Genomic DNA, 24,820 nt, shown 5'->3' with positions numbered 1-24,820 from the left:
GGCTACGTGATACTTTGCCCCACTAAATAAGAAGTGTTACTTGACTAATTTCTTCAACCAATTCCTTATTCATATGCTGCCTGTAGCAGATTGTGTTTTCCAAAATTATGACTGCCCCAAATCTTTCCCATTCTACACGGTTGGTTTTTTTCCTTTTTGTTTTTGTTGTTGTTTGTTTGTTTTTGTTTTGCTTTGTTTTGCTTACCATGTGACTTGATAGTCCTCCCATTTGATTGATGGTGACTATACTTGCTCCCCATGAATCTGGGTGCTCTTGTTATGACAGTGGCGTTGACCCAATTCGGCGTCTGAAGCTGGGTCCTAAGATGTGATCCAGTTTCCTCCTGGTCCTCAAGGCATGCTGACACTTGGAAACCAGCTTCCATGCAGTGAGGAATCCCAAGCAACCTGTGGATGGGAAAGGGCACCCATCTCACAGCCCTGACTGAGCCCTGGTTTGCTGGCTATGCTAGTGGAGCATCTTCAAAGTGAATCTTCTAGCTGCCCTGCTATCAAGCTGCCTCACCTGACAACACAAGTAGACCAGACTAGCTCGCTCCACTTAGCCCATCTCAAACTGAAGTTTTGTGAGCAAAATAAATGACTATTATTTCAAGCATGAATATTTGGGATAGTTTGCTACTCTACAACGGACGACTGATAGACTACATGACAGGGGAATTAGGGTGTGTATTTAACCAATAAAAAAAAATAAGATGGGTGAATAGTAATGAGGCAGATTGTGGATGATTCTTATGACAGAGTTGGATGTGATCCAGTTGGCAGTGTTACCAGGAAGAGATAGACCAGATGTAGGAGGTTAGGGAGGGCATTAGACAAAGGTCATGGTTAAGAGGCCACATGAATTACAGCATCAGCGTGAGTTGATGAAGACCAGAATTAGGCCCATGATGGTGGTGGAAAAGGGAGATGAGACAGTCTAGGGGTTAAAACAAAGCCAACAAGACACATCTTCTGACTAAAAGTGAGCTATGAGGTTGAGATTAGCACTGCAGAGTCTTTGAGCTCAGCTTCTTGTACAGATCCTGGAACTCTTGACAGAAATGGGAAAAGAAAAAAAAAACTGGAAAACTGGCATAGGAAAAATTTTTTTTTATTACTAACAGGTTGGGCCAAGTTCAAGTCAACTTGCATTTGCTAAGTGTTTCTGTAATGAAAGACATCTGACACAGAACGAATGTCAGGCATCTGTAGATGTTCGAAGGAGAAACTGTTAAGGTCAGAGCATTGTTTGGGGCAGGCAGGATCCAGGGGCTTTTTTTTTTTTTTTTTTTGGTGAATTTACTACAGTCTAGGATTTGGTTACCTACTTTGTAGTTTCAGAAACTTGTTTCTGTAGCCTACTGGGTCTGAGGGAAATACACATCAATCAAACTCAGAAGAGTGAGTTATAAAACCAGTGTCCTTAATGCAATCATTTATAATAAGAGATGTCACCTGCCTGGAACATGCCTCTCAGTATGACCAGCACATTCCTTCCTTAGAGGCGAACCTATGCAGGAAGCCAACTCGTATTCACAAATCTTGTTGGGAATGAAATCAAAAGGAGAAGCCGTTAGAGTGACTGTTAATAAACAAACTAAGAACGGCTGATGCAGATGTTTCCAAAGATGAAAGTCTACTGGGCGTGGAATAGGCCACATCCAACCAACCACCCAGTGTCTCCTCCCCACCCCACCCCCTTTGACTGTGCTGAAGGCCTTGAAGACTCTTTTCCCTCTGTCTACACTGAGGAACTACCAGGCATCCCTTGCAGAGTGATACATCTTGCTTTAGACAGCTGGGTTCCAGTACAATGCTTGGGGCTGTTCTTCTCCTACCTAGCATTTCTCTTCGTGCTGTTGTCTATCCACTTTACAATACATACAAACTGAGACACATCTGATTTTCAGGTTCTTGTTGGTAGAGTACTCTATAATTGTTCTGAGCATATTCAGGGTAGCTCCATCTTAAAGACATCTGGACTAGAAAGATTGGGTGAGAGGAAAATGCAGGGGGTGATTGAAAGCATCCAAGGAAACTCTACAGAGGTGAGTAAAAACCTAGAGGCATTAGGAACTTTTAAGATTTGAGAATCATAAGGTACAGAAATACCAGGGTAATGGGCATAATGTGATAACAGAAATCCAAGGGGTGAGAAAATCTCCATGAAACCAAGAATGATGTGTGTTCTTCATGGAGCCATAAGAAAGATCTGACTATACTGTTTGAATTTCTTTACTTCATTGAGGAGCTACAGATATTTCTCACCAAGTAACTTAGACAGAATGTTTTCCTTAGACAGAAGGTACAATGCAGTGCCTGGGGCCAACAGATTCAAGTGTGCTTAGTCCTAGTCTCTGAACTGTGGCAATACCAGCAGAACAGGTACCAGTTTCAACAACCAGGTCTGCATGCTTTTCCACGTGGCTCCTCATAAAAAGCTCTTTTGAAGTAACAGGTTAGAATGTCAATTATAATCAGAGGTACATTTAAAGGCTTCTCTAGGGGGCAAGTGAAACACTTCACTATAATTTAGGTGTTTTGCATTTATCACCGTTTAATCTCATCTCTGTGTTCAGGCCTAGAGTTGATCTGAATGCTTCTCTTTCTGAATCCCCCTGAATCTGTATTTTGAAGCCCACTGGGTTAGAATAAAAATTTGGAAAAAAAACACCCAACTTTCTAATAAAGCTCATCTCAGCAGTTTTAATGTCTAGAAGTTTATCTCAGCCTCAATCATTTATTACTTTAAGGCTATATAAGAGATTTTTTTCATTCCTTGTATTTTGGCATCTTGCTGTAATGCAACACGTCTTTTAATAATAATCAGAAGTTTTCCTGACAATTTTATTATGCCAAAACAACCTCCTTTCTCCTCTTCACATAGATCTTCTTTACTCAGTAATTTCATGATTTGACATGAAGGTAGCAATCTCCTTAAGAACCTACTTAAAAACTTACTTCTGATAAAAACTAGGTTTGTATCAGAATAAATAGGAGGAAGTGGGTCTTTTGGAACACATACAAAAATTTCTATTTAAACACTAATTTAAGATACATTATTTTTAAATGACATGACTAAGCATCAGGGACATCTATAATTTGAAGAAGGATCCCAGTTTTACCCCAGAGTATGTGACAATCTTTAATAAGTAGTATCAGTTAGTGGTCAGAAAAAAGACTACAGAGAGAGTTTTGAAAGAAAATATTTTAAAAAAAAATCCTGCCTTAGAAGAGACAGTCTTTCTAAATTATCTTTAGATAATAGTCTGTTGCCACTTCGACTGAATTTCTTCCTCCCTGTTTTAGTGCATTTAAGCTACTATTACAAAATACTGGTTGGCTTATAAGCAGCAGAAAATTATTTCTCACAGTTCTGAAGCTGCAAGTCATGGGTTAGAGTTGCATGCTGGTGAGGGTCATTTTCTGGGTTGTAGTCCACTCACTTCTCACTGTGTCTTTACACAGTGAAAGGGGACTCTATCCCGTCTCTTTTTAAATTAATTAATTAAAATTGAGAATACTGGTATATGTTTGTAGTGTGCAGCACAATGTTTTGAAATATGTACACATTGTAAAATGGCTACATCAAGCTGATTCAGATAAATGTATTATCTCACATACTTACCATTTTCTTTTGTGATAAGAACATTGAAGTCAGACATGGTGGCACATGCATACCTGTAATTCCAAGTGGCTCAGGAGGCTGAGACAGGAGGATCTCGAGTTCAAACCTAGCTTCAGCAAAAGGGAGGTGCTAAGTAACTCAGTGAAACCCTATCTCTAAATAAAATATAAAATATAAAATGGGGCTGAGGATGTGGTTCAGTGGTTGAATGCCCCTGAGTTCAATTGCTGGTACCCCCAAAACATTGAAAATCTACACTTGTAGCAATTTTTAAGAGCACAACATATTATTATTAACTACAGTCACCGTGTCATACAATAGGTCTCTTGAACCTATGCTTCTGAGAACTGTGTATTCCTTCACTAACATCTTCTCAACATCTGGCATCTTTTGTAATAGGGCACCAACCTCATTTGTGAGAGTTTCACCCTTCTGACCTGGTCACCTCCCAGAGGCCCCAACTTCTAATACTCACATTGAGTGTTGGGATTTCAATATATGCATTTGGGGATGGGAGACAAATATTCCGACTATGTTGACCTTAGCAAGCACCCCCTAATTTGAAATAATCTAGTTTGAAAATATCCAATAATGCAGCAAAGTGCAATCTTCAAGCCCTGATTTAGATAACATTCTTTCATTTAGTGACCAATAATAAAAAGTAGAATTCATTGCTGGTGACAAGAAATAGATTGGGGTAGAGGGCAGAGAAGAAGGTGGTAAAGACCTGAATCCCATGAGAAAAAAAAAATTTGACCATGCTCTCTTAAATATTTTATTTCAGAATTTTAAGCACTGTTATCCCAGGTGTCATGTGATCATCAGGTCCTTGGCTAACAGCAACCTCATGTGTAGAGTCGTAAAAAAAAAGACTTTGCCAAAAATAATAAACCCTTTTAAAAAAATTTTTAAATATTATTTTAAAAGCCAAACTTTTGAAAAACACTGAGTCTGTGAAACATTTGAGAAGATACAATAAATTATCCAACTCAAGGGGTTTGTTGTTCATACTCAAAGTTTCTTCTCTTATTTTAGAGGTTTTTAAAAAATGATTTTTCATCTCATGTTTTGGCATGCCATGGAACTCAGATATTTTCTAATTTACCCATATTCATTTTAGGGCTAAGGGATAACTGCTTGAATGGGCAGAAAATGGAATGCCCAAAGAGTCCTGGTTCCTGGGGTAAAATCTATCTTTCATCCATCTATCTATCTATCTATCTATCTATCTATCTATCTATCTATCATCTATCTATCTATCTGTCTATTTTCCTACTGTGATGGTGGTTTGCCTGCTAATTTTACTAGTGATGAGATTCCCACAAACATCCATGAGATAAGGGCTGTTTACTAGGCATCTTTTATTCTGGATTTCTGGAAAAATCCATTAAGCCTGTCCCTCCCTTCATTCCCTAGTCCCTGAGCCTCATGAGACTGTCTTCCACATGGCTAGGCTCACTCTGGCTCACATTGTCCAGCACATTCTTTCTTCTCTTAGCAGACAAGGACTTAGACAAGAAAGTGGCAGACCTCCTGGCAACTAGGGCTTAGTGGAGATGCCCAGCAAATCATGCCCCTTCCCATCGATCCCTATTTTTCCTTCACCCCCTCTCCCAAATCTGTCTTCTCCCTGGGGCTCCTCCATGTGTTCTGGGTTCTGACTCTTCCTCCAGAGGTCTTGGAGAAGGTTCCTCCTCATTCTGCCCACAATCCCATGCAAATACAGTCTCTTGCATACAGAGGTTTCTATTGAACACAAAGGTGATCAGCTGGGCTGGGACCAGCACAGCCCTACAGCTTTCCATCTTCTTAGAGCAGAGCCAAGTCTGTGAACAGGCTCCAAGACCTAAAGAATGGAGACTTGTCAAGGGGACACACCTTTTCTCTGAACTCCATCACTTAGCCAGCCCCCCGGTGAGTGCTTGCTCACGAGATGTCTTTAGCCACGAGAAAAGGCAGAGGTGTTCAAAGAGGAGAAACTGTTCAAAGAGGTTCCATCAGCAGCTGTTTTATAGCAGCTTGCCTGCATGGCAGGTACAATTGATTGCATTCAGAACAAGATCTGAAGCCAGACGTTACAACTGTTTCAATCACTAATTATTAACTCAAGGTACAAGAAGTTGCGTCACCCACTGTCCTTGTGAAAATGGCCTGAGTAGCTGGGCACTCTTGGAAACTCCAAAGCAACAGTCATCTGCCCCTGCGCAGGGCTTAGGCATGGTCTGTTATAGGAGGTGAAGTGCTGGGTGGTAAAACCTATTGCACTGCCTTTTAGGCATCCCATTAACATACCATGAAGTATGTATAGTCCCAGGAATGAGACAGAACAGACGTAGCAAAGGGCCTCTTGCTTTATGACAAGACGTCCCTGGCAGGACAACCCAATAGCAGGAGATCTATGTTGCTGCATCACTGAACAATTCCTCAGGCTCCAGGCTCTATAGGAATCCCAGAAAGACATGGCAATATTGATGATGGAGTATGATAGTTCAATTGTCCCAGTCACCCAAAGAAGTAGTGATGATTGTTCCATTCTGCAGATGTAGAAACTAAGTGAGATGAAATGATCAATTAGCAAAGTCAGCATTAAGATACCAAAGGGAGAATATCAAAGGCACCCAAGAATACCTAGTACCTATCTAGTTCACATCCCTGTGGAAAGACTTCTGGTGTGAAAAGTCTATGGTGGATTTTTTGGGATAACCTCTTACTGAATGCTCCCATTAGCACCGTGAGCAGGAAGTCTCCTGTCTTCTTAATAGAAGAATTCCCACCTACACCATTCATCTCTTGAATGGTTCATCATCCAAGTTAGAAGTTGGCTCCAATCTAGAATTACTTGGAAGATTTGTTTAAAACACAGACATCCAGACTACACCAAAAAGATTCTGATTTTTTTTTTATAGTGGGGTATTTTCAAGTCTTCCAAGAGATTTAAAAAATTCCGCCAAGATCTAGGTGCTCCTTAAATGGATGGGGCCACTCTCAGGAGTTGAAGAGGATATCCTATTAACTGCACTCTCAGTCCCATCAACCTGTGGACCATACCTGACCCTTTCACCAGAAATCAGAACTCAGGAGAAGGGGTGTCCTTAAAGAGATTCTGGGAAATTTGCAAAGGAAGTTAATAATTTCCACTTGTCCTTGAATGAGACTGTGGAACTGGGGAGAGTCTGTGAGGTGAGGAAGACCTTCGAATTAGAACAGGCAGGAAGCAGAAGGGAAGGAAGACTTGGATTTGGAGGACATGTGGCCTTGTGCACATTGTTCTCCTTTTGCACTGCCTCCGGTGGCTTCGTAACTGATGAGGTGAAATTTTTTAAATCTGCCAGTCTTCTCTATTAATAATTCTAGTAGTGGGGCACAGCATCCACTCACTGGCACACATTTTGAGGGTATCAGGTGAGCATCCTCTCTCAGGCATGTAATGAGCACCTATTGCTCTTGGAGATGTGTATTGAAAGATCTGGCAACTTCCTGACAACTTCCTTTCCTCAGATCTCACTGGTCTACTGGACTGATTGCCTCAGTTCACAAGTACAGATGCATTTACTTGCATAGGAGCTATATTTTCTATTGTGGCTTTAACAGATTTAGTAACAAAGCAACACAGATTTTTCTTACTCTGGAGGTCAGAAGTCTAAAATGGGTTATCAGATCAGAGGATCCTTCTGGCTTTCCTTTCTTGGCTTCTAAAGGTTGCCCATATTCCTTGGTTCATGGCCATATTAACCCAACCTCAAATTCCTTCTTTACTCCTTCTCTGCTGGGCCTGCCTACTTTCCTCTCTATGAGGACACTTATGATTACGATACAGGATAACCTCTCCATCTTGAGGTCTTTAATAGATATATATCTTCAAAATCCCTTCTGCCATATTGTGTAACATACAGCTTTTGGGGATCAGGACATGGACATTTTTGGAAGCCATTATTCTGCCTGACCTTGAAGGAACTTTCCAGGGAGGAAATGGATCCAGATAACGAACTTCGGAGATTCAGTGATATCAGAATTGTGCTCATGGATCGTGGTGGTCCAAAATAATCCCACGGATGGGAAATCATGCCAAGGATCCCATAGATCGCTGTTTGATGGAAGAAGAGGTATCTGCAAGGGGGCCTCCAGCAGTACATGTTAGGCAAGGGTAGATCAGGAGCCTGCAATCCCAAACACACCAGCATAAGGTCCTGCTTTGGGAATAACATTCTGGGCTCTGAGCGGAAACAAAAAGAAATACTTAGATGAGCCCCACTTGAGGATTTATTATTGATCTGCAGCATCAAGAGCAGTGGGCCTGTCTGCCTCTGTAGCTCTCTGGGGGCAACCACCAAATCTTCACCAACAATGAATGGTCAGTGGGGAGGAAGAAGGACTTACCTAGTGGGGACAGGAGACTTCCTGCTCATGGTGCTAATGGGAGCATGCGGTTATGTGCAGAAAGAAAAAAAGTGAACATATTTGCATCCCAAAGTGGTGATGGGTGTAATATTAGTGCAGTGAAAAAAAATCCATTAAATGGAGGCAAATCCAAGGTGAGAGGGCACAAATGTCAATGTGCCACTCCTCCCAGTTCAATTTGTACACAAATACCTGGTCTTCTGGTCTACTGTACTGATTGCCTTAGTTCAGAAGTACAGATGCAAGAAATAGACTCTGATCAGTAGGTTTGGAGTGGGGCCTTAGATTCTGCCTGTTTTTCTTTCTTTCTTTCTTTCTTTCTTTCTTTCTTTCTTTTTCTTTCTTTCCTTCCTTCCTTCCTTCCTTCCTTCCTTCCTTCCTTCTTTTTCAGATTGTGTTCAGTAGATATATACTGAATAAAGCAATTATTGCTTATTCTTCTCCCCAATTATCTAGTACAATGCTCTGCCCGTGATAAGGACTCAATAAATATTTGCTGAACATACTGACTATGAAAGGTGAGAAGAGATGGGCCCCTGTCAGATGGATGTCAAGTATAATTGGAATTTTACCTGGCAAAGAGAGAGAGAGAGTGGTTAAAGAAGATGTAAACTGCATGTGGTTTACAAGTAAATAAACTCAGATGTCAACAAATCAAACAAGCAGACAGCTCTGGCACCAGAATAAACAAGGCCAAGGCATGCCCATAAAGGCGTAAATAAAACTGACTTTTAAGAGATAACCAAACAAGAGTTTATATTAGACCTTTTATACCTTTTCCCAACCAATTCCATTTGAGACCGACCAATAGAGGCATTGTAAGAGAATATGACGGTCTTCCTTGATCTCCACATATCTAGTTTCCAACAATTTACTATGGACCTGTTATCCATGAATCAATAGAAGCCAGTTCACATTTAGGGATTAGTTTCCACATGTCCAAAGTTGAATTTCCTTTTATTTGTCCTAAAATGCTTACTTTAAAACTCAAAGGAACTTCTATTGTTCCATGTAGTTTTGGATAATTTCTTTCTCTTTTCAGACTAGAGTCAAAATAGTCATACAGTATTCGTACTGCAGGACCGCTCACCCACCCTTTAGCCTTTCTTTGGTCCTTTTTCCACTCTCAGATCTTACTGGCATACCCAGTAAGCAGAACTGTACTGGGTATGCCAGCTGCAGTTTGGTCTATTATTGTCGGAATGGCTTTTGCTATGGCTGTCGACTTCCAGTCAAGTCTTCTGCTCCTAGGGCTATAAGATCTATATTCGTAATCAAAGACCAATTTCTTAATCTCCTCTTTTCACAACTTCAGCTTCTAGAAGGTCTGTGTCTGTCATCATCATAGCATCCACATTTCCCCCTTTAGGCTTTCATTTGATTTGGTATCTTTCGATTCCCCTGTGCAAACTGTATTTCGATTTGACATCCACAAATCCATTTTCTGACCAAATTATGTCAAGCAGCTTCAGCATCACCAACATCCTAAAACTGAACATAAGCAAATCCTCTTGGGTGTCAAGTGTAGAAATCGAGTGGAACATACCCATCAACTATAGGACCCTAAGGACCAAATTCACGCCGTAAATCTTCAGAGCTGGTGTGGTAGGCTGCTTTCCTGACAAACAGAGACATGTTGGGGTATGCTCAAGTAGCAGGACGTGAGTCTTCACCGGAGTCTCCAATGGTGGCTTCTCAGAGATTCTGCATGTCTAATTAGTTTTCAGGGGATGCTCAGGCTGTAGACTCTGAACTGCACTTTAAGCAGCTGGGGGTTTTGAGCAGAGCAGGCTCTGTGGACCTGTGGCCTGCACAGTGACTCAGAGCTCCATGCTGAAAAAGGTACCTCTGTTTGGTTTCATGCTCTGTGGTTGCTATTTCAAAATTTGAAGTATCTTTTGAGCCAAGAACCCCCACCTTTTCATTTCGCATTGGGCTCTGCAAGCTGTACCTGATCCTGGCTTAGAGTCAGAGCTGGGTTCAAGTCTTGGTTCTTCCCCTCACAAATGGGATGTGCTAGAGAAAAGGTCCTTAGTTCCCATGTATCTCATTTCCTTTGATCATAAATAAGGCAAATTGTTCCTGCGGAAGTCTGCATGAGATGACAAGCTGCCACTGATATCACCCCAGCAGATACTGTCCTTATTTCCAGCAATTACTACCGACTGCTAATTTGTGCCAATACTACACTATTATCATTACTATTTTTTTCTACTTAATTCTTAATAATAATTTCCTCTTTAATCTCATTTAATTGGTATTAAAGCCTTACGGTTACTTTTGTTTTAACGATGGTCTGGCGCCATTGGACTCTTAACGGAAATGGGAGGGACTTTTCAAAGAGAAACTATGTGTACCCTGAGGCCCAGCCATTTCCTTAGAACAGTATTCATCCTCTGTTCTTTCTAGATGTGTGTCTCAAATCTGTGCCAGACTGGCCACACTATCCGATGTCATAAATTTCCCTTGAAATATGCTGCCTGCAGATTGAGCCTTCTCTGGCTAGGGAAATACAGAAGGTCCCAGAGTCTAAGCGAGAGGGTATAAGTCAGAACCTAAAAATTCCAAAAATGAATGAATAAATAAAATTGTGTGTGATATTTTTTTCTTTTGCAAAACAGAAATGAATACAAAATAAAGCATAAATCAGATGTTGTGGCGCACACCTGTAATCCCAGAGACTCATGAGGCTGAGACATGAAGATCACAAGTGAGAGGCCAGACTTACCAACTTAGGAAGACTTGGTCTCAAAGTCAAATAAATAACTGAATATATAAATAAAGCTTAAGAAGAGTGAAGCCAACAAAGAACTTTTGTCAACAATATGCTGAGGAACCATGCATGGATGAACTCAATGTCTGGCTATAATTTCACCCAATTCTTTTTTGATTTTGATGTTTTTGGAGCGATTCTCCTGTGGAAAAGCACCAAGCACCCGTTCTTCTCAAGTGCTGCCCTTGGTGTAGTGAATAGGATGGCCTCTAGTGATTCTGTCGTCTCAAATGCTTTCATAAAGAACAGCAAATCTGGAGGGCAGCAGAGTTGTTCACAATCTTGGTTGTATCTTGGAATCACTTGGGGGCACTTATGAAACATACCCCTGACTGGAGTGTACCTAAAGATTTTCATTGATTGGGAAAGATCCGTCCGATATTATCCCTCTTTAGAATCTTCTCTGCTGGGTAAAAAGTACAGCCAAGTTTTAAACCAACAAAAGTGTGATAACCTGAGCCAATATGTAATCTCCAGAGCCTGGTTACAAAGAGCACAAATGATGGACTCATTGCTTCCGTTCAAATCCCTAGATAGCCCCTTACTGCCTGTGTGACTGTCAGTTTACTTAACTTCTCTGTGCTACAGAGTTTCTTCCTTATTTAAGGGGTAGGGAAGATTGCCTCCTTCATAGGGCAATTGAGAGAATTAAATGAGTTTTTTATCTTTAAAGCACCTCAGACAACGTCTGGCACATAGTAAGCACTGACAAGCTTTTGATGGTTAAATATGCTTTACACACGGTAAAACGTAATAGGTGATTTATAAGGAAGACATACAATTATCTTAAGATATTTTGCTAATTATTTAGATTAAATGATTTAAGCAATTTGTGAAATGTAGCTTATTTTCTGATTCTAATGTTGATGACTTTCTTTGAGCTAGTTTTTCTCCTCCCTCTGATTCCCAAATTGCCTCTATTGGGGGGGGGGGGAGAGAGAGAGAGAGAGAGAGAGAGAGAGAGAGAGAGAGAGAGAAATGTCAAATGTTCTTTGAACCTCCTGGCAGATTTTATTGCTAACAAGTCCGTCCAATTAGAGCTAATTAGCAAATGTATATTTTTCTTTTGCACAGTAGTGTATAGAAGAGCTCCTCTTCATTAGCAAGGCTTAAGTTGCAAAGTACTGAGATCCTTGCAGACAACCCACAGCAGTGGGAGCCACAGGATGATGCAGTTGGAATGCAGTTCCTGCATCTGGATGGGGCTCTGTGGGGGAGCCTGTAAACACTGGGATCAAGTTAGTTACTTCAGAGCAGCAGTTCTCAAAGTGTGGTCTCTGGACTAGCAGCATCAGCATTCCCTGGGAATTTGTTAGAAATGCATATATGGGGCCCCGCCCCAGGCCTACTGAATCAGAAAGTTTTGAGGTAGGGCTCAGAATTCTGTTTGACTCCCCTGTTGCTAAAGTTTGACAATCTACACTCTAGAATATTTTCTTCAAATCTAAAAATAATCACTTCTGTTTTTCAAGTAAGCTTTTAAACATTGTGGCATAAGCCAGAACTATTTTAACTTCATTTAAAAATATCAGTTGATGATTCATTTGACGTATTTTGGAAATTTCTGATTACTTTATCATCAAGGCTTCTTTAAAATCTGCCAATAGAACTTAATTATAATTAGTGTATATTATTATAATTTTATAATATCCTAAGTCTTCCTTCCTAATGATAAAATCCTGTTTTATTTACTTCTCTTTCCCCACTTTTAGCTGTTTTTATTAATTTTGAGTGATTTATGAGTCATCACATAATTTTGTTATGTTTTGTTGATTTGTTTCATTTATGTTCCAGGTAAGAGATTTTTTTTAGTATTCTTTAGTTGTTGATGGACCTTTGTTTTATTTATTTATATGTGGTGCCGAGAATTGAACCCAGTGCCTCATTCAAGCTAGGCAAGCGCTCTACCACTGAGCCACAACCCCCACCCCCCCCAAGAGATTTTAAATAGCCTATAAATAACCTTTTACCAATTTGATTGACACTTAGAAATCATTAATAGCTTAAAAAACACCAGAACAGTGTGAGATGGATTGGTCTATTATGAGCTATGCAATGATACATATTTTATGATTTTTACCCAATATTAAGAAGAATTTAAATAAGTAGTCAAAATAGGTTAGTTATAAAAATACTGAATCTTACACAATGAGTTTTCCATTATAATATTGTTTTCCCTTTCTTAGCAAAAACAACATAAAATACATCTTTTTAATAAAAGGACAAATCTCAGAATAAATGTCCAGAAGTAATAACTGTACTTTTTATAATTCCAGTCCTGTCTGAAATGTTTTGCTGTTAAGTTTGTTTCCTTTGGGGCTGGGGATGTGGCTCAAGCGGTAGCACGCTCGCCTGGCATGCGTTCGGCCTGGGTTCGATCCTCGGCACCACATACAAACAAAGATGTTGTGTCTCCCGAAAACTGAAAAATAAATATTAAAAAATCCTCTCTCTCTCTCTCTCTCTGTTTAAAAAAAAAAAAGTTTGATTCCTTTTAAAGAAAATTAAAGAGTATTATATGATTAATGGATGTTTATACATTGATATCTTAATGACTTTTGAGATTTAAATAAAAATAATCCATCTTTAAAAACTTCATCATGATTTTATATGATTGACATAAGTTGCAATTTTTGACTTTTATGGTTTCCAGCAATGAATTTCTTTATAATGCCTCAATATATGCATATAGACAGGCCTAGACATTTTAATATATAGGATATCTTCCACATATCATGAAACTAACCTCTCTGGAGTTCTGGGAAGAATTATATGCCCAGAAATTTAGTTTGATTGTTTCCAAAGGATTCTGTGACTTTTGGCAAATTCATTCAGTCCTTCAGTTGGTGGTCTTCTGTGATGGATATAACCACTTTTTGTTTCTATAATGTTTGATAGTTTTCTAAGCGCTTTCAGATAGATCCACTGAACAATCTCAAGAGGCTAGCAGGGCAGGTATTACTCTTCCTTCTTGCCATTTTAAAAGACTGAGATGGAAAAATTAGATCTTTTCTTTGGAGCTGGGACTGTAACAGGAGCATCTGGTGCAGAAAAGATTTTCTCTTTCCCACAACTCTGGCTGTACCACGACATTCCCTCCAAATCAGAAGCAGCTCCCTAATGCTTCAGGAAACATAATTTCATAGGACAGAAAGCAGCAAATCCACTGCAAAAGTTTTCCATTAATTGACAGGCAAGAGTGAGAAATAGAAGCTATTTTTTTTTTTTGGAAATAGTTACAAACTTCTGTTTTCAATCTCTATTTTTTTTATAACCTATCCTTCCCATGTATGAACATTAATCAAATGATCTTTGGCTCACTGATAAATAATATTAAAGAAAATAGAATCTCCTCAACTTGGTTAGAGGTCCCAGATACGAGAACATTTTTCATGTGAGAGAAGAGAATTCTAGACAAACAGAAATATAGAAGATCAGTCAAGGTGTTAGGTGGGAGTTCAGGGATGCCAAGATGGCAGAGGCAGGATATAAGAAAGATGTAACTGGAGGACAAGACAGAGAGAGCAATCATCACGTCACCGTTTATGAAAAGTCCTATTATCCTGACAACTCCCACCCCAGATTCGGTATTCTAAAACGACCAATATTGCTAAAGTGGGTAAGTATTCTAATTAGTTTTTTTTAAAAGAAACCAATGGGGGAACATTGGACAATATTCTAATCAGGTATCATAAAGTAACCCATAGAAGCACATGGGTAAAGTCTTCAATCTGGTCCATACAGGAAAGAGAATGCCTCATGGCTCATACTAATTTCCAGACTCTGGGGCCTTAAGTTCTGTCTTCTATCCAGAGTCTATAGACTCTGAGAACAAATTGATAAAATCATAGGCTTAGAATGGAGGTTCATAGTGAGTGAGTGGAGGAAGTATCTTGATTAAGAGTCCAACTTGTGCCAGGTGCAGTGGTGCATGCCTGTAATCCCAGTAACTTGCAAATTCAAGGCCAGCCTGGGCAACTTAGTGAGACATGCTGTCTCAAAATTTAAGAAAAGAAAAAAAAAATTGGCTGAAGTTGTTGTTCAGTGGTAGAGCTCTCCTGGATTCAATCCCTAGTGCCACACACACACACACACACACACACAAGCCCAACTTTGGGGGACAGACTGCCTGGGTATGAAATCTGGCTCTAGCACAGATTACTTAAGTTACTCTCTTTAGGTCTCTGGGTCTTCATCTTTAATGTGGGCATAAGAACCAGGGATATTATGGAATCAATATTCACCGGTTCCTGAGGATCAACCGTGTACATCTTTTCCTAACTGGACACTCAGTACTATAATACTGTCAGCTTGAAATGGGCCGTAGTGTGAGTATTTGCACTAGGGAAGATAGCAAAAGCTGCAGAGCAGGACTGTTTTTCTCTTTACATATTTCTACACATTCATTTATGGAAATCTGATTGTTAAACATTTAACAGTACTGAGAATCAACTATTTGTTGATAGTGTGAATTAAAATGACTAGTGTCACTGTCACTGACTGGAAAATAAAAGGAGGAATTAAATCAATGGGAGATGCTGATTTTACACACACACACACACACACACACACACACACACACACACACACAATTTTGGGGATTGAACTCAGAGCCCTGGCATGCTAGACAATTGCTCTATCACTGAGTTATACCCCAACCCTCTTTCTCTTCACTCAGACTTTAAAGTCAGGTTCTAACTGCACTTCTGTGGACTTCGGGCCAGTTTACTTATCCTTCTTTACCTGGACTTCAACTTTTTACAGAGGGACATTCAATGACAATTCCCTGTTCTTCTCTGTTCCCTGCAGAATCCCCTTAGCCTCCCTGGATATTCCAACATTTTTTCCTATGGCAATTTCAATAAGAACATCCATGAGCACACACACACAAAACTTCCAAAACAAAACCATCCTATAATTTTACTTGGCCTATTTGGATCTGACATCATAACTTCTAGTTCTTAGCTCTTGAGCCCATGGTTCACATTAAGGCAGACCTCATCTGACAGCTGGGAGCTCCCCTCCACTCCCAGGGCCCCCCTAGAGTCATTTTCTGGACTTTGTTCTCATTTCTGTTCAAGTGACTTCTGTTTCAAAGTAACTGAGGTAAACCAGAAGTCCAAAAGAGGAGAAATTCTCTTTCCCTTCAAATTAAGTCAAGGAAAACCATAGACTCTAAAATTCCAAAAAAAAAAAAAAAAAACTTAGCCAAATTATGAACTAAAAAGACCTGTATATGTTCCCAAATATCCAGAAGTCAAAGAGAATTTCCAGGCATGTCAGAGCTGAAAGGGACCTTCAATGTGACCTCATATAATACTATCCTTTAGCAGATGAGGAAAGGGATGCCTGAGATCCTTTAGGTCACCTGCCCAAGGGCACACAGCTGGCTGGAGTCTCCAGCAGAAGCAAGGCTTGGGTGTTTTTCCATTGCACTACAGTGTGGAGGATGCTAATCCATTTTTCAAACCCCAGGGTATCAGCATCAAAGCAAATTCAATCTGACCTCAGGGGTTATCTTTTGTAAACATCTACTAATTGGTTTTGCCAGCCCGAGACCTTTATGGTCTTTCTGTCTAATTTCCCTTGTTCAGTGCATTTCTTCCTCTATAAAAATATCCATCTTTCCTCCCTGTCACATAGATGCACTCTCAGGACACTTCCTTTCGACTCCTCCCTCCACAGAGGACATAAAGCTGTCAGCTCCACCGGTGACAAGAGCCAGGCACACAGCTAGTCTTTTGTCTCTTTCAAAGAGGAACTTCTGTGGGTGTGCCACAGGATGGCTCTCACTGGAAGTTCAGGACCCACAGCAGGGACATGGTGCTGATTCTGTTGGTCTTCTAGGGGTGGGATCCTTCTCAGAATGGACCACAACTCCTCTGCTGCTTATTCTTATATCTAGGTCTGTGTTCCAGAAGGCAATTGGTGAGAAATTCTCAAGCCCTTCCAACAATTTTTGAAATAAGCCGGAACAGTAATTTGTCATTCTGGGACGACTTTAGGTCTGTATAAAACTGTTCACCTCCCAAGAAATTAACACTGGGCTAAGATGGCCTCCTATTAGTGTGAGTGGATTCCCCTTCCTTTGGGTGAATGAAAATTATTATATTTTTTAAATTAAAGCAATGCGGTGTTGACGTGTACACCATAATAGAAAACAGCATTTGAATAACCAAGTGCTATTGCAAAATATTCAAAACCAATCAATAGTTGTCCAACTTGAGCAAGTTTCAGATTCACATGGAGCCCTTAATAAAACTCAGATTCGCTGGGTTTCAACCCCTAGAATGTCTGATTAGCAGGTCTGGGTTAGAATCCAAGAATCTAACTGCTTGAGTTCCCAGATAGGTTGATGCTATTGGACTGGGGACCACACTTGGAGAACCACTGTTCTAAAACTTAGGGGCCAGTTTTCCTCTTGGCACTAATTTGCCTTCACGGGTATTGAATCTATGCATTTGGTCTCCATTGTCCGTGAGCTTCCATGATTGAGCTAATTGGTCCATACAGAGGACATAAAGCACAACTGCACCTAATTTCTGGGCAGGCAATGTGCTTCTGAATTCAGACAGGGCTGAGGGTGGGAGTGAATTCTAGAGAGCACTGTTCAGCTCAGACTTGGCCTGGGGATAGGCAGCATGGTCTGCAGGGGTCAGACTCATGGGTCAGAGAAGGGCCTTCATCTGTGAAGATTCCATAGCAAGAGCCATGTTTTACTGTGGATCGTTTAGTTTCTACTTGAAGGCGTGTTCGCTGGCTCTGAACTCGCCAGGGAATCTGAGCTACCAGATATCACAGCATGGAAGAACAAAAATTAATGCTACTTAAATGATGGACACCATATTATAGTGGAAAGTTTGTGGTTTTTCAAAATCCAAAGACCAGAGTTTCTCTATTAGTTCCACAGCTCACCATCCATATGACTCAAAGGAGTCAATTTATGTCTTTTCAGTCTCATTGTGGAAAAAAGGCAAAACTTACAATCCAACAACAGGGTGGATGGAAAGGTCAGCAATTATGTATATACAAATGTCACACCAAGGTGAGGATCTGGTATGGACTTCCGGAGGTCAGTTTGCCAGCTAAGATAATGGGCAGGAAGGCAAGTAATCATAGGTGTGCAGCCTTCATCCAGTCTCAGCATTTCTGTTCTATTTGGGGCCTTGGGGGCACTGCTAAGCCAGGGAACTGTAACTAGTTCTACAGAAAAACAGGACTGATAAAATGTATACAAGGGGATTTACTAGATTAGCTCACACAATCTCTGAGGCTGAAAAATTCTACAATGGCTAACTGTAATCTGATAGAGTGGCTCAGTCCAAGAAGTCGGGAGCCTCAGGAGTAAGTTCTGGAGTCAAATGTCAAAGAATTTAGAGTCTGATGTTCAAGATGGCAAAAGAAGGAACAGAGAGAAGTAGGGGTTGTGGGGAGGGGAGAGATTGATTCTCCTTCCTTTTTCCTTTCTGTTTCATCCGGGTTCCTAGGCAACTGGATGGTGCCTGACCATCCAAGTGGCTCTTCTCCGTGACATTATTTCCCCCCCTGGAAGCATCCTCATAGACACATTCATAATGAATGATTTCATATAACATAATCCAATCCAGCCAAAATTAATCATCATAGGGACTTACACAATATGTGGATTGCCAAGTGGATGATGAGAAAGATCACATATCATACACCTTGAAACATTCTTATAATTCAACGACAAGCACATACTCTTGAGAAAGATAAATCAACAAAACACACACGCACACCTCTCCAAACAACAACAACAAAAAATCTCCAAACCTACTGCTGTTCATTTTCACAAATTGCCCCATCATTCCTTCTTCAATAGTTAATAATTAGGAATGATCATCTGTTCTGTTTTTATGACAAATGGGCCAGGTCCACAACTTTGTTGACATAACTTTTTTCATCATCTCTCAGGCAACTCAGTCCTTATAAATTTCTTCCACTGGAAAATTGTAAATATTCAATAAATAGTAATTTTTTAAAAATTATTTTGAGAATATATATTTTTTAAAAAACAGACCATGACTATCATGCTTTCCTCTTCTCTAGGAGCTTCTCTTAAAATAATTCATACCTAGTATACTAACTTTGCCTTCTCAAACTGGTACAAACAGTCCTATCTAAAAGTGTTGTGGTATTGGACACATTGAGAGAATAAGTGTCAGAAGCCACAGGACTATAAGACATAGCAGAAAACGATCCAGATGAAGTCATAATTGCTTTTTCTATTTCTATGAGGAATGCCATTGGGATTTTGATTGGAATTGCATTAAATCTGCTTTTGGTAGTATGATCATTTTGATAATATTAATTCTGCTGATCCAAGAGCAAGGTAGATCTTTCCATCTTCTAAGGTCTTCTTTGATTTCTTTCTTTAGAGTTCTGTAGTTTTCATTGTATAGATTTTTTTCACCTCTTTCATTGATTCCCAAGTATCTTATTTTTTTTGAGGTTATTGTAAATAATTTTCCTCATTTCCTTTTCAGAGGATTTATCCCTGATATACAAAAATGCCTTTGATTTATGGGTGTTGGTTTTATATTCTGCTACTTTGCTGAATTCATTTACTAGTTCTAGAAGTTTTCTGGTGGAGCTTTTTGGGTCTTCTAGGTATAGAATCATATCATCAGCAAATAGTGCTAATTTAAGTTCTTCTTTTCCTATACATATCCCTTTGATTTCTTTCATCTGTCTAATTGCTCTGGCCAGTGTTTCAAGAGCGATGTTGAATAGAAGTGGTGAAAGAGGGCATCCCTACCTTGTTCCAGTTTTTAGAGGGAATGCCTTCAATTTTTCTCCATTTAGAATGATGTTGGCCTGAGGCTTAGCATAGATAGCCTTTACGATGTTGAGATATGTTTCTGTTATCCCTAGTTTTTCTAGTGTTTTGAACAAGTAAAGGTGCTGTATTTAGTCAAATGCCTTTTCTCCATCTATTGAAATGATCCATTACTGAAACTGTTGAAAATGAAAAGGAAAAAGCAAACCTTAAAGGGAACTGGAGTGAAACAGAATTATACACAGAAAAATAAAGATAAACTTAACAGTAGACTTCTCATCAGGAAGTATGACAGCAAGAGGCTGATGGAACACCATCTTTACTGAAAAACAACAACAAAATCAACCAACCTTTAAAAATAAAGATGAAATAGGGATTCATTTTTTTTTCTTTTTGACACTCAGTTGCTAACAAACCGTATTACACTGCAAAAACCATTAAAGAAAGTACTTTAGGCAAAAAGGAGCGTCATGGATGGAAATTTGAATCTATTTAAATGAGAGTGTTGAAGTCCTATTGTCCTATTGTCACAGGAGTGTGAGGAGCTGAAGCTCCAAACCTCAGTTCTTGTGTCCTGATAGAAGAAAGTTTAAGGTCAGGCACAAAATGTCTAGCAAGAGAATTTCACTATGAGTATAAGTAAAGTAAGGATCAAGCAAAGACTACTCTCAAGAGAAAAAGAGAGAATCATCTCTGAGCAAAGAATGTCAAAGAAAATGATGCCACTTCCTGATTTATTAATATTTGATGTTTACCAGGAGACCTCAGTGACACATTCTGCTGTCTTTATCATTCAGATGTTTAACTCCTCCTTCATGTCTGTCAGGGGAGTTTTGACCTTAGTGGGTCCTCTCTAGAACATACATGATGACCATCTTATTCCAGAGGGGCTTCATTACAAATCAATCCTATGTTGATGCAAGTGACCTGGCAGACTTCACCTTAGTGTGCACCTGGGCTATTAATGAAACACCCCTTTCAAAATACACTTAGAAATCCTAGGGCCATTATTCTGAACTTCACAGTGACCTCAGCAGACCCTGTCAGGAGTTAGCCCCATTGATCTTTCTTTCTGATATATTTCGAAATTAGTCACCTTTGTTTCCACATGTTTGTTCTCAGGGTTAGTATACCTGTTATTCTACAGTTATTTGATGGCTCATTAAAGGCAATTCAAAGAAACCCTGTGACCCTGCCATGTTATTGGTTCCCATTTCACTTCTCATTGCTGACTACTACCTACCCCTGTGGTTTGAATGTCCCCTCTGAAACTCAGGGTGACATTTCATTGACATTTGAACAGTATGAAGAAGTGGGATCTTTAAGAAGTGATTAGGGGCTGGGGATGTGGCTCAAGAGGTAGCACGCTCTCCTGGCATGCTCGGGGCGCTGGGTGTGATCCTCAGCACCCCATAAAAATAAAATAAAGATGTTGTGTCCACCGAAAACTGAAAAATAAATATTAAAAAAAATTCTCTGCCATGTGGGCTCGGTCCCCTTATCTCTGAAGTGGGTTCCTCAAGAAAGGATGAATTTAACCTGATCTGCTCTTTGCACCACCTGTGATTGGACACATTACAAAGACTCCCCCAACCTCCAGAACTGTCAGCCAAATAAACCTCTAGTGTTTGTAATTTACTTAGTCTGTGGAATCCTGTTAAAGCGGGTGATTATGAGTCATTTATTCTTATATTTGATCGTTTTCAAAGATAATTAATGTGAAATAAACAACAAGATGAAGTCTATAAAGTGCAAATGAGCAAAAATTGAAAAGAGCCAAAAGATAAGCAGTCTTCAATGTATTCACAACCTTAAAAATGCACTGATGAATAATTCAGGAACCAAGAAGTCTTAAGAAAATTAAAATTAGGGAATACATTTGGACCTGAATATACTTAAGCTGGAGGAATACAGATAAAATGATACTTTACAGGGAAGTGAACAGGTTGATGCATAGAAAATATTACTGGAAGTTTGTGAGCAGAGGATATAACTCAAGTCCCAGAGTAAAACAAAAACACAAAAAAGAAAGACTAAACTCATAGACTAGAAACTCAATAATAAACATAGTATAAATTATGGAAATATAAAATAGCAAAAACTGAAAAGGATCAATTAAAACAAACTAAAAATAAACAACAACAAAAAAAATAAACTCATTTCTGAAAAAAAAAAGTTTTGGAAGAGTGAATGTGTACTGTTTCCTTGTAATATATATAGAAGTCAGGGAGTGTGACACTTCCAACTTTGTTTTTCTCAACATCAGTTGGTTTATTAGGGACCCTTTATGGTTCCATATGAATTTTAGGATTGTTTTTTCCATTTCTGTAAAAAAACATCTTTAGGATTTTGAAAGGAATTACACGGGATCTGTATATATCTTTGGGTAGTATGTTCATTTTAACAGTATTAATTCTTCCAGTCTATGAACAAAAGATGTTTTTCATTTGTTGTGTCTCATTTAACTTATTTAGTGCTTATTGCTTTTTGATGAAAAAGTTTTTACCTCCTTGGGTAAGTTCCTAAGTAAATTGGTGTTATTTATAAGTCGAATTGTTTTTCTTAATTTCCCTTTCAGTTGTGGTTGGTACCTCAAATGCAATTAATTTTGGTATGTGTCTTTTAAATCCTTCAACTTTACTGAATTCATAAGTTATTTCTTACATTTTTTAATGTAGTCCTTAGGGTTTTCTACATATAAGATCAAGTTGTCTATAAAGGAATAATTTCATTTCTTCTTTTCAAGTTTTATTATTATTATTATTATTATTATTATTATTATTTTATTGCCTAACTATCTTTTTCTTGCCTAATTGCTCTAGCTAGAAATTACAGTATTAAGTGGAATAGAAGTGACATCACGACCTTGTTGTAGATCTCAGATCTTCAAGTTTTTCACTACTGAGCCTGATGTTGGCTGTGGTGCTTTCCTATATGGCTTATATTATGTTAATTTGCTTTTTTCTATTTATTGTTTTTATTATAAAAGAAAGTCGGATTTTTGTCCAATGCTTCTCTGCCTCTATTGAGGCAATTATGTGAGGTTGATCCTGACTCATTTAATGCCATATATTATACAGGTTGATGTATACATATCGAAATGCCCTTGCATCCCAACAGTATAAAGTTTTCTGTAAAAATGAAAAATAGAACAACCATAGAATTTAACAATAACACTTCTACATATAATGATTATGTATATTTATATATATACACGTATGCACGTGTATATACCTATATATACCTATGTGTATATTGAAATTGGGATCTTGAGATATCTGTACTCCCATTCTTTAGGGGGAATCCTTATTCACTAATAGTTTACAATAGTGAACTATTTCAAATACTGTCTGAACTATTTCAAACATAGATGTTGTTATGGTGTAAATTGGGGCGTGGCTTTGGGGTGTATATTTGTATCTGGCAAGTGGAGATCTCTCTCTCTCTCTCTCTGCTTGCTGATCATCATGTGAGCTGCTTCCCTCTGCCACACTCTTCCACCATGAGGTTCTGCCTCATGTCGAGCCCTGAGGAATGGAGCCAGCCTTCCATGGACTAAGACCTCTAAAACCGTGAGCCTTCGTATAAACTGTTCCTCCTCCATAGTAGTTCTGGTCAGGTCCCTTTGTCACAGAAGCAAAAAAAAAGGATGACTAAAACAGAGTATTGAAAGGAATACAATAACTTGAGAGTATTATATAGATTTAGAAAATGTGAACATTTTGCCATTTTGCTTCGGATCTCTTTTAAAATAAATAGAATAAAGATAAACATTAAATCCCTACTGAGCTCCCTCCATCCCTCCCCACCTCACACCTAGAGATTGTCACCCTTCCAGTTGATGGACATAGTTTCCTACCTAATGAACCCCTCCCTCTTCAGAGGCTCATATCCTGATTCCTGCTCGTGTTCCTGAATATATGATATATGCACAATTTCCATGCATCTGCTGCTAACTTACAAGGTAAAAGAGACTTGATCCTTGGTAAACAGATGTGGTCAAATTAAAGAATCTTGAGGAAATATTTGGATTATTCAGAGGGACTCATGTAATTACAAGGGTCCTTATAAAGGAAAGAAGGCAGCAAGAGAATCCGAGTGAGAAGAGGATGTGTGGGGATGGAAACGGAGGTTTCCACCTGGTGGAACACTGTGGCTGCAAGTCAAGGTGTGTGGATAGCCTCTAGAAGCTGGAACATGCAAGGGAATGGGTTCTACTCTAGAACCTCCAGAAGGAACCCAGGGCTCATAACCCATTCTAGACATCTGGCTTCTAGAACTGTAAGAGGGTAAATCTGCTTTGCTTTAAGCCATCAAATAGAGTCATTAAAATGGCTTTTTTTTTAACAGTGGTTAAAAGATGAATAGCTTCTAATAATGTTGAAGTATATGCTAGCCATATAGAAAAAATAAATCTAAATCATCACCTCATTCTTTAAACCAAATTCAGATGTATTAAAAATTAAGGTGATTTAAAAAAAACTATAGCCACAGAATAAAAAAATGAAATATTTAAAAATAACCCTGATGCCACAAAGACATTTTTTGTAATCAAAAAGAGGCCCATTAGCTGATAACATAAATAAAAAAGATCTGTGAAGTTGTGTACATAGTCAACAATGTTCACAAATGAAATGTTTTCACAGGCAAAGTAATAAGGCAATCAACTCCTAAAACAAACAAATGAACAAACAAACAAACAAAACAAAACTATTGCAGCGAATTATCCTAATTTTTAAATAATTTTTAAGAAACAGTGAAAATTGTCAACCATTTAAAAGTAGAACATATGAACAAACAATCACAAAGAAATTAAGACTGATAAACAGATGAAAGATAGTGGACATCACTCTTAATTAGATATACTTTTAAGATTCATCTTTGAACGTGAAAAACTGTTTGCACGTAAGATACTGGCAAACATTGAGAATGCTTCTGGATACATGGTTATGTGAGCTGGTGTAAAGGAGGGGCCATTCTCTCACAGGGATGGTAAATTGTAAGTAGTTTGGAGACCCATTTGTCAGTATTCACAAATGGAAAATGGGCATATTTGTTGACCCAGTAATTCTTCATCTCACAATTTAGCCTGTTAGGTTGTTCACCATTATGTAGCTCATCATAGTAAAATGTGGATCCAAAATATGAGTCTCATATGAGTTCACTGTTAGGTCACAAGGCAAATACGTTGTTATACTTGTATCTGGCCCTATAAGAA

General features: G+C 38.9%; 1 long non-coding RNA gene and 1 pseudogene across 2 annotated transcripts in view; one reads left to right on the top strand and one right to left on the bottom strand.

The window, feature by feature from the left end:
• LOC144376176 (uncharacterized) overlaps window positions 1-24,820 on the top strand; it is a 71,729-nt gene that overhangs the window by 26,570 nt on the left and 20,339 nt on the right. Inside the window, exon 3 of one of the 2 annotated variants that reach the window (XR_013436339.1) lies at window positions 10,651-13,400. The exons of the other annotated variant lie outside the window; for it this stretch is intronic. This is a non-coding gene — a long non-coding RNA (uncharacterized LOC144376176). Of the gene's footprint in view, window positions 1-10,650; window positions 13,401-24,820 lie in introns of those variants that run through there. 2 annotated transcript variants of the gene reach the window in all.
• Window positions 9,163-9,891, bottom strand: LOC101972168 (serine/arginine-rich splicing factor 10 pseudogene; annotated as a pseudogene).

Source organism: Ictidomys tridecemlineatus, chromosome 3 (genome assembly GCF_052094955.1).
Source record: "Ictidomys tridecemlineatus isolate mIctTri1 chromosome 3, mIctTri1.hap1, whole genome shotgun sequence".
Lineage (NCBI taxonomy): Eukaryota > Metazoa > Chordata > Mammalia > Rodentia > Sciuridae > Ictidomys > Ictidomys tridecemlineatus.
The sequence above is the reverse complement of the archived record's forward strand: the minus strand, read 5'-3'. Positions and strand labels throughout refer to the sequence as shown.